This window comes from Felis catus, chromosome D1 (assembly GCF_018350175.1).
Source record: "Felis catus isolate Fca126 chromosome D1, F.catus_Fca126_mat1.0, whole genome shotgun sequence".
Taxonomy (NCBI): domain Eukaryota; kingdom Metazoa; phylum Chordata; class Mammalia; order Carnivora; family Felidae; genus Felis; species Felis catus.
The window spans coordinates 8,086,292-8,097,953 of record NC_058377.1 but is presented as its reverse complement, the minus strand read 5'-3'; positions in this window follow the sequence as shown (position 1 = coordinate 8,097,953).

Here is an 11,662-nt window from a genome sequence, read left to right as displayed (position 1 = left end):
TTGACTCTCTTGAAATGGAATTTCATCCATAAGTTTAAAAAAATCAATAATACACCCCAGTTAAAAGGGAACTAAAAGGAGAAATAAAAGTAAATACCATTAAGTAATGTATTCTAAAGAATCTGTGTTTCAATATACAAATATGGGAAAATAACTGTACCAGAAAACAAAATGAGGTAGTCAGATGCACTTGCATGAAAAATTGTTGTGAATACGCAGCGGCTACAAATGTACTTGGATACAGGTTGGCTGCACTGGCTACTCAAACATGGTGAGTAGCATTGCCATCAGTGACCCCATTTTCTCAAGTGAGGAGAAACTCTTGATACAGTTCCAAACAAAACAAAGCATAGTCTTCTTTCAAGGCACATGGTTGTTGCTGGAAATTCACCATAAATTGAAATGAAACTGTACAAAAAATACTTTGAATTCACACAGTATACAGAGTTAGATTATAAGCTTAAAAATTATCAACTTGTGTTTTTACTTCTATGAATATCCAAAAAGACATTCAAAAGCCATGGAAATGGGCAAAAGTGGGAAATGGGATAGTCCCTTGTTGTATGGGACTGTTCGATGCCTTGCCGACTGTCTAGCACCCCCAGCTTCAGTCTACGAAATGCCTGTAGGGCTCCTTAATAACTGTGACAACCAAAACATCTCTATAAATGTCCAGAACTGACCCCTTTGAGAAATACTGATTTAGAGAAGCAAAATAAAGAGAGAGAGAGAGAGAGAGAGAGAGAGAGAGAGAGAGAGAGAAAGAAAGAAAGAGAGAAAGAAAGAAAAGAAAAGAAAAGAAAAGAAAAGAAAAGAAAAGAAAAGAAAAGAAAAGAAAAGAAAAGAAAGGAAGAGTCAGCCAAAAGAGAATAAACAGGGGAGAAACCTGGGAAAACGGCAGCGAGCAGTCTCACTTCTGAACCTCTATAAGTTCACCCATAAAAGCAGACAGAGATGTTGGAGAGACCATATAGGAAAGAACCAGTGCCAAAAGTAGGGCGGGGAAGGAGGATGGGGAGGGCATAGGAGAAGTAGAATACGACTGTTGACTGCTTTACAGTTGCTAATTAATGGCAAAAGGACAGTTCTTCAAACCAGTTGCTGGGAAAGAAGAAGGGGAAGGAAAAGAATGGGTTAGAACCCAACTTCAATACTTTGATCGTGGGGAGTCACTAGACAATAACCAAAAAAAGAGGGCTTAAGATGGTGAGTGAAAATATTAGCATAAAACTAACCTCTGGGGGGCATCTGGGTGGCTCAGTTGGTTAAGACTCAGACTCTTGACTGCAGCTCAGGTCTTGATCTCAGCGTTGTGAGTTCGAATCCCACATTGGGCTCCATGCTGGGTGTGGAGCCTATTTAAAAAACAAACAAAAAACACTAACCATTGGGACAAAAATATAAACTCTCTTAAACGCCAAAAATATACTTAAGAAAAAGAAGGGGAAAAAAAAGAATACCTAAAAAAAAGTGCTGAGATAATTGGATATATATACATATATGGAAAAGGATCAATTTGAATCTATCTCTCATATTATTAAAAAGGAAAAATTATAGGGGCGCCTGGGTGGCGCAGTCGGTTAAGCGTCCGACTTCAGCCAGGTCACGATCTCGCGGTCCGTGAGTTCGAGCCCCGCGTCGGGCTCTGGGCTGATGGCTCAGAGCCTGGAGCCTCTTTCTGATTCTGTGTCTCCCTCTCTCTCTGCCCCTCCTCCGTTCATGCTCTGTCTCTCTCTGTCCCCCAAAAAATAAATAAACGTTGAAAAAAAATTTTTTTAAATAAATAAATAAAAAAAAAGGAAAAATTATAAAAGGACCTGAAATTTGAGATAAAAAATACAGAGTCCATACAAGTACTAGAAATAAGCATGAATGGATTTCTTCACAAGCCAGAAATACGGAAAACATTTCTACCATAACTCAAGATCTAGTAGCAATAGAAGAGAGAGATAAATTTAATTATACATTAAAAATTTAGCATGGCTACACACACACACACACACACACACACACACACACAGTGTAAACAAAGGAAAAAAACAAATGACAGATTGGGGAAAATATTTGCAATTTTATATCACACAGATTCAAATATTTCACATAAAAAGTTTCTAAAACTAGAGAAAACTCTAGTACGTCAAAAAAGAATTTCTAAAAATAGAGAAAAGTCTAGAGAAAGGACTACAGAGTTTCAAGAAAAAGACATGAAAATCTCTCTTAACCAGATGAAAGATAATCAACCTTATCTCTCATAAGATATGTAAAAACGAAAACTGCACCGAGGTACCATTGATCGTCTACCGTTTAGAAGTCAGACAACAATCTTTCGGCAAGGCTGTGAGGAAACAGACACTGTCACACACTGCATTGGAGATGGAGAATTACATACCCGGTGGAGGGCAATCTGTCAATACCAAGCAAAATAACGTGCTTACTCTTTAGCCAGGCAACCGAACTTCTAGAATCTCATTCCAAAGATGTACCGGCAGAAATATAAAAAGACGTATGACCAAGATAGTCACTGCAGAACAACATGTAATAGGAAAAGACTGGGAACAGCATAAATGTCTATCAAGGGGTGGGGGCGGGACAAATAAACCACGGTACATCTAGCTGCTGGACTTCTATACAGCTGGCAAGGAAGTAGAAAAACCTTTATGCCCTGTCAAGTATTCTCCTGATTAGATGGTTACGTGGAGAAAAAGAAAACACTTATATAGAATGCTTAATCTGATGGAAAAGGGAATATGGGTGGGTTTTATTTCAAAAACAAGGAAAGGATGAACGATAAAAAGCAGGTTACCAACAGAGGGGAAAGCGAACAGAGTTGAAGGTAAAAGCTAGACTTAGTTGAATACATGGTAATATAGATCTGGCTTGGAAACCAATACTATATTTTGCATAGTTAGGAAATGAAATTTTAGAAACAATACATCTCTAAAAATGTAAACTAAGTATGCACTCAGTTGGTGGTGTGGCCCCACAGGGAACTATTCCAACTGACCCTTGTAGCACATTATTTGCACGCATTTCCTGGTGGGATACAACCTACAGATAAAATACACTGAGAAAACAACTCAAGTGTTTACAGTAACTGTATTTTTGGTGGTAGTGTTTGTGTTGCTCTCCTGAGATTGGCACCGGTATAATCTAAAACAAAACAAATGAGTACTTATGTGCTGTTCCCCTTTTCTCATTCTCTGTGTTTTTAAGAATTGAAACGCATTGTGGGGACAGACGAGACGTAAATGGAAGGTATAAGAAAGTAAGTAAAATCTCTGTGGTCCTCCATTTGTTTTTATTATTTTCTTAAGTGTATTTTCTGACAGAGAGAGACAGAGCGTGAGCAGGGGAGGAGTAGAGACACACACATAATCCGAGGCAGGCTCCAGGCTCTGAGCTGTCAGCACAGAGCCTGATGTGGGGCTCGAACTCACAAACAGTGAGATCATGACCTGAGCTCAAGTAGGACGCTCAACCAACTGAGCCACCCAGGTGCCCGGTGTGCTCCTCAATTTAAATAGAAGTATGAGGATGAACTCGCGATTTGGGTTAACTTGCCTATATGTGACGCCTGTTTTGTAGCTGTGCTTCCTGAAAAGGCACTGAAGCAATGACTACTCAGTAATGATCCTATCCCTAATCCCAGGCTGTGGTATTCACATGGCAATCCCCACTACGAGAAACCAGGGAGTCCTGGAGAACTGACAGATTTCAGGTTTGGGGCAGAAAATGCACAAGATGGGCTTGGAACGTCTCGTCATTACCAGGAAGAAAACTATCAAAGGCTGTAAAGCCCTGTCAAAAGCATTAAGGAGGGAACTTGGATAGGTCTCTTTGGGCTAAAGGTGGGGACACTTGAACATCTTTAAGGGTAAGAACTCAAATGATGGAAACATAGCAATTACGATAAAATCCACGAGTTAGTTCATAACGATATTCTAAAAATCATTCCCATTGATCACTGTTGAGAGATGTGAGAACCAAATCATTATTTTGAAACCTGACACATTAGGTAAAAAATAAGGTGTATATCGTACCATTTCCATCAGGACTATCCTACCGCGTCACCGAAAAGGTGGTGAAGTCGCTTCTCTTTACAGAAGTTGTCAGCTACTAAAAAAAGAAGGATTATGGAATTAATATCAGAGCTATTTGCCATCTTCACCAAATTAACGGACCTAGACGTGGCTTGGGAATGGTTGTTAACAACCTCAAAACCAAGACGCCCGAACGCGTTTCCTAAGGGGCGAACGACGCAGAGCCGATGAAATGCCACTGACCCCCAAGATCAAGTCTGGATTTGATCGCATCTCTACCTCCAAGTACCAACGTGAGAAATAAACACAAAGGAGACAGAAGCGAGTTAAGCAACAGGATGGAAATGTAAGGAGTCAAACCCAAGGTGTAGGGAATTCTCAGGAGAAATGAGAGGTTCCTTCAGCAACAGACCGCCGGGAAAATAAAAAGTGAGGAGAACCCACAGGTTACAAGAGACGTAAACGGCAGATCGTCAACCTCCATGGGTCTTACTTAGATACGTGTTCAAGAAATAGAAACCACCAAAAATAAACAACAAAATTAAACGCTGACACGAATAAGATGATTGGGAATTTGGGCACAGATGCTTTGTTATTATTAGGAATTAGTGTTATCGTTTAGATGCAATGATGGTATTATGCTGATACATGTATATAAATACATTATGCTTTAGAAATTCATACCCAAATATTTGAAATGGTATGATGTCTGGAGTCTGCATGAAAACAATGCAGTAGTGTAGGAGTGCATAAGGACAGAGGTGTCTCAGATGGAGACCTATATTGGTAACTGTTGCAGCTAAATTATGGCTTTTGTTACACTAATCTTTCTACATTTGTGTACATTTGATGCGTTCTTATACTCAAGGTCAATTCCTGTCCCCACTTTTTTTTTAAGTTTCTAGTTTTAATTCCAGTATCGTTAACATACAGTCACACATAAGTTTCAGGTGTACAACATAGCGATTCAATAATTATGTACATTAGCCGGTGCTCGGTAGGGTAAGCGTGAATAACACAAATACTCAGAAAAGTGGCAGATGAAACTGCTACCACTCCAGCTAGATAAACGTGGAAACAAGTGACCTCCAAAGTTCCCGAGTCTCTCTCCCTTTGTCTGGATCCTGTTCCGTATCCGTTTCCTTCCCAGGGTCTCTTTCTCCTTCTCCCTCTTCAACAAAATTCTTTTGTTCTCTGTTACATCCACCTCGTCTCCCCCCACCCCCACTTCTCCCTCCTCTTGTCTTTGTTTTCCACACTGTTCTCCGTTCCTTTCTTTCTCTGCTCTACTTTTTTCTCCCCTGATCCCTTTAACAACTGGCCATGACACTGAACTGAAAAATTGTTGTTCTCTTTCTAAATTGGTGAACGTGATGGATCAACGTTTTACATTTTGGATGTAATGGACGTTTGGAAAGTAGGTGAATCGAATGCTTTCCTCCCAGTTTGAAAGAGAACACCCTCTACAACACTGGGCACAAGATCTGCAGTCCGTTTTATCGGCTGTCAATGGTTTGAGGAGAGTTCTTCTGAGACCAAAGCATTAACGGAATTCACAGGTGGTATTGGTCACTCAGTGCGGTCTTAGCACTGAGTGATCGGGTTATATGTGGCTCACAGGGCAGTCTGAGCTTCTTGGCTCCAACTTTATTGTGGAAAAGTTGATATTAAGACCAAAACACTATTCCAGCCCCCTTTCTGCCTACACCAGCTGAGACGAGGCACATCGACACATTTGGGGTCTCCAAATAAAGAGGAAAGACTAAGGGGCACTGAACCTCCCTACCTTGGAACCCACTCAAGTGAGATCTCCCAGAAGCTGCTGTGCATGTGCAGAGTTCTGCCCTGACCGTCACTGGGAAACGACGTCTCTCTGTAAGCTGGTCTCGGGTGTGTTTTTGACACCCCCCTATCAGCAACCTGGCTGATCACTGCAGGTAAATAGCCACGCTTTCCAGAAAGTTCCTTCTTTTTCTTCCTTATGTCTACCCATATGAAGTCAGTTGAAAACTGCCCGTGATCAAAGGCTCTGGCAGAGGACTACAGGACTTTTATTATTTATTATTTATAGAGTACCACAAGCGTCACCCAGCAGTTTGCAAGACATAAAACACCAGAGAAAAGATTCATGCTGTGAGGAGGTGACAATGTAAATGCAATGTAAACATCATCAGGGAACACAGTAAGTCCCTTGAGAGGTAGAAATAAGACTTCTATAATTCGGGGGAGACCAAAGGAAAGGTGCCCAGAGAAAATCAATGGCAGAACACCGATAAGCATGCCTTCCGGAAACCATGTATAGTTAAAGGTGCAACTGACCTATCAAACCGATGCAAATGAGAACAAAGTTTTCCCAGTAAATTATCAAAGGCTTAAAAACGGATACGATGTAATTCTTGTATCGGTGCTGAAGTTGTGTCACCATTATTCATTTCTGGAGGTGTTGTACATTGGCAGAACACTTTAGGAAAGCAATTTAGTATTATGTATCTGTTAGGATTCTTATGTAAGACTTTAATCCTTTTGCAGTATTTATAACTTTAACATATTGCAGAAGACAGCTCAGTACAATTCGGCCTTTATGTATAATACAGCAGTGAACACCCTGTGTTCCTATAGCCAAGCACATTCCTTCTCTCCCTATGAGGCTTGCAGACAATTTATCCTAGCCCCCATGAGCTTTCCCAAGTTATTTGTGCACCCAACATTGTCAGTGATATCAAGAGGCATGAAAGCGTTTTTGCCTTTGAACCCTGTCTCTCAATTTCTAGTTTCATATTCTAAAGAAAGAAAACTGAAATATGGAAAAATTATCTGTATAGATGAAGATATTTATAACATTTGTAGTATAGAAATAGAAATAACCTAACTGCTAACAAGTGGAGGATTTAGTAAGCAATTATGACACATTCACTTGATATATATTTTTATAGTCCTTAAAAAATGACTTTGAAGATTATCTGGTTATGGGGAAAAAATACTTGGACTATAACATTAATAGACAAAAGCAGGGACAAAAATAAAACATCTGAAGTCACTATAACCTAAGTGAAAAAGTAGGGAAGAGGAAAAAGACAGAAGGCAGTGACACGAAACTGGTAACATAGGTCACAAAAGGAAGGTGGGGGTACAGGCGACTTACTGTTCTCCACTAATATTTAATTTTATTAAAACATTTTTTTTAGCATTTTATTTATTTTTGAGAGACAGAGACAGAGTATGAGCAGGGGAGGGGCAGAGAGAGAGAGTGAGAGAAAGAGAGAGAGAGAGAGAGAGAGAGAGAGAGAGAATCTGAAGCAGGCTGCCAGCTCCAAGCTGTCAGCACAGAGCTCAACATGGGGCTTGAACCCACAGACTGCAAGAACACGATTTCAGCCGACGTGGGATGCTTAACCAACTGAGCCACCCAGGCGCCCTGCCACTGTCGAATATTTTTAAATGTGCTAATAAATGCGTTTCTGCTAAACCACTTTTTAAAAAAATGTTTATTTATTCTTGAGAGAGATAGTGACAGCGGGGGAAGGGCAGAGAGAGGGAGACAGAGGATCCAAAGAGGGGTCTACGCTGACAGCAGAGATCCCGACGCGGGGCTCGAACTCACAAACCACGAGATCATGACCTGAGCCGAAGTCGGACGCTCAACCGACTGAGCCCCCCAGGCGCCCCAAGGAAGTAGTTTTAATAAAACTCGAAGCAAATACTGAAGAGACAATCAAAATGAGATATGCACGTAGCGAAGCTTGGCCCAAACTTACTCCTATTAAGCTCCCTGGGGCTTGAAGATAAGTTGCTCAGACTCTGAATGGCAATCCATACTGATCAATAAGGATACTATTTTGGTGAGAACGGCATCGCGTATTTCTATTTATTCTTCTGGCCTTTCACAGCAGTCGCACCCCTTCCCAAGGGCTGGCTCACGGACAGAATGTGGATTTCGGAGACACATGTCAGCTCAAATCCCAGCAGGGCTACCTACCACACGCTGACTGTGTGGCTCTGGGCAGGTGACAGTGTTTATGGGGCACAGGGACTCGCAAGAAGGAGCAACAGCCTCCTACTGGCTAAAGGAATCAAAGGCATCAGTTCTAACACAAGGAGCCTCCTAGTGATGGTGAATCCCCTGCAACCAGGTAGGACGCTTCCCTGGCTGCTCCCATTTTCACCGCAGAAGGGATGAGAACTGCCTCTCGGTGACAGCACAAGTGGTAAGATGTGATTGCAAGGGAGTCTCTCTGCTCTCTGGGAGAGAACGTCTCTCTGTCTCTGCTCTGATTTCCACGGCATCCCTCCCACACACCTGTCTCTATTCTCAGCACCATGTGAGATTGCGTCCTGCCTTACATCTTCCATCAGGTGCACTTACTAGGGCCTCCCTACAGCAGTGGCTAGTGAGCCACTGAGTGGTGACTTTGGCCGCTTCATGGAAGTCACCCAGTGCGGTTTCTAGGACCCTCTATATTACATAATTCAGACCCTTCTCCCCGCTGCCCTTTTTCTGAATTTCCCAGGTGTCCTGGCCACAGGCTACTTTTTTTTAACGTGTATTTATTTTTGAGAGAGAGAGGAAGAGGCAGAGACAGAGACAGAGCACGAGCAGGGGAGGGACAGAGAGAGAAGGAGACACAGAATCTGAAGCAGGCTCCAGGCTCCCAGCTGTCAGCGCAGAGCATGACGTGGGGCTTGAACCCACGAACCGTGAGATCACGACCTGAGCCCAAGTCGGACGCTCAACCGACTGAGCTCCCAGGTGCCCCACGATTCTGTGTTTTTGAATGGCATGTATACATGGGTTTCAGCTTTCCATAAACAAGTCTTGTTGTGTGGAGAGCCACCCCTTGACCAGCAGGAAGGAACACAGTGCCCTGTGTGACATTCATTAACAGTTACCCAGCTCAGGCCCATGGTGACAACCAATTTCATAATAAGATCCAGCCACTTTGCCAGCCAGAAATAAAATGCCATGCTTAGAAGCTTATTTCATCTTCTTTTTAAAAAACATTTTGAGAGGCAGAGTGAGAGAGAGAGAGAGAGAGCGAGCGAGCGAGCGCGAGCCAGGGAGGGGCAGACAGAAAATCCCAAGTAGGCCCCACATTGTCAGCACAGAGCCCGACGCGGGGCTCAAACTCACAAACTATGAGATCATGACCTGAGCTCAAATCAAGACTCAGACGCTCAACCAACTGAGCCACCAGGCTCCCTGCTTATTTCTTCTTTAATTTACACTAATCACTGTTTTTAAATAAAACACATAACCTGAACTGTACCAGAGGCCAGGGTTTTGGATCCTCCTGTCTGGGCACAAGGTTAAGTCCAGCTCCTAGGTATAAGGTACGTTCATTTTCTGAGTGAACCAATGATTTATACAGTTGACCTGTGATTTATAAACAAACTAGTCCATACCTACTTATCTATCTACTCTCTACATATCTATCCTCTATCTATCTATCTTCTGTCCATCTATCTAAGAGAGAATCTCCTTACTATGAATGCATCTGTTTTCTTAAAATCTGAATGGAGAAAGCCTTCTTCAGGACTTTCACTTTATATGCAAGACCCAGAAAGAGCCAGGATAAATCTTCCCATGATTAGGAAGTAAACTTTCATTTCAAGAGAAATTACCTCACTTCTAAATTAGCTTGTATCTCCAGCAATCTTGTCTCAGGCATGATAAGACATAAATAATTACCAATTCCATGTCGGTGAAATTAAAAATCATGAAAAGCTCTTTGAAGCAATTTACAACTTGACAGAGAAAAGAGATTCTGTTTAAAAGGTAGTAAATCTTCCCTCCACCGGCTTCGGACTAAGGCGCAGAGAGGACGGGAAGAGGAAGCAAACAAAATACAATTTGGTCCTTTCTTTCCCGGGACTTCAAAATTCAGGTTGAGCAGGTGCTTTTCTTTCCTGAGTGAGAGAGCAGTTCCCACATCCTTTCAAGCATTTTTCTTTTCCTCTGAAGTGCTGGGTGTTTTCAGGAGCCGCGGGGAGGCTGTTTTATTCCGATTTCTCTTTCCCGATTTCCCTCATTGTGGTCTGTGCTTTGACACGGGCGCTGAACGACAGTATCTTCGGAGAAGAGCAGCTGGAAACTGCTTGCAGGCTCTAGTCACATAGGAAACAAACGCTCCTTTGCGGAGCCTGCAGACTGTTATCTTGACTCAAATGCTAAGCTTCTGTTGCAAGCCATCCATTCCCGTGGACGCCAGACTCAGCCGGACGGTGCCTCTTCGTGAGCACTGTGCCCTGAAGGTGACATTTATTGATCTGTGGTCCCTTCCTCTCACACTCGATAACACACCAGGCTCTGGAAAGGCAAGCAACCTGCTTGGCCCGTAATCAGTCTTTTATTCCAATCTGCTCTTGCTGTTGGCGTTTCTTCCATTGTTAATTACTACGCTTGTCACCTAGACCCTGGTAGGACGAATGGCACGACCCAGATCAGGCTGCAGAACCACTTTCCCAGCAAACACCCTCTGCAGACATCGGGAGTATGAAGAACACGAAGCGGGAACGTCAGCCAAGGGCAAGGGAGGGAAAGAGCACCTTGGGATCAATGCGGTGGGCCCTGCCAGACTTTTCCTTGGGTCGTTGAACCTTCCTGGGGAACTTAGGCCGATGAGCCTTTAAATCTACTCTGGGAGCCTCACTCCCGGCATCAGCCTGACCGAAGGGTGGAAGGGTCCCGTGTGACTCACCTGGGGGTCTTGGTAAAGTCTCGCGGTGAGCTGTCATATTGATCCTGCTCTTAAGTTTGCTGAAGTGGATCACAATGGCACCAAAGTCATGGTTGGCGGAAGGAAAACACGAAGTTCAAGTCTTTGGTGTCCACAGACTATCTCTATGTATCGTTTTCTATTTTAGTTTTTGCTGAGCTCTGCTTTCCTTTATCTGTTCTGACTCCATATGCCTCCCTATTTACTCTGTATCAAGTAACTGTTCTCTCCCTACAAGTGTCATCGGAGGGTAACTCTCCAAATACACACAGCCACAGAGTAGCTGGGGTTCACTGACCTGACACCTCATTTTTTTTTAAAAAAAAACACCTTATATATCAGAGAATTTTTAGGTTCACAGAAAAATGAAGAAGGTACAGAGATTTCCTGTATCCCTCTCCCCCGCCGCCCCCCCGCACACACATAGCCTTCTCACTACCAACAATCTCCACTAGGTAAGTACGTCTGTTACAACGGATGATCCTATGTGGATACATGAGAATCATCTGAAGTCCATGGTTACATCACAGTTCACTCTTGGCATATGCTACATGCTATGGGTCTAGACAAATGTTTAGGGGTGAGTATTCACCGTTGTCGTACCACACAAACTATTTTCACTGCCTTAAAACTCTGCCTACTTATTAACCTCCCCATCTCTGTAGACCCTGGCAAGTACTCTGACACCTCATTTTTTAAAGATTTCCAATCTCAGGTCATTATGTATAAGAAGAAGAATATACCACATTTTTTAAAAAAAATGTTTTTCAATGTGTATCTATTTTTGAGACAGAGAGAGAAAGAGCGTGAGCAGGGGAGGGGCAGAGAGAGGGAGACACAGAATCCGAAACAGGCTCTGGGGTCTGACCTGTCAGCACAGAGCTGGACGCGGGGCTCGAACCCAGGAAC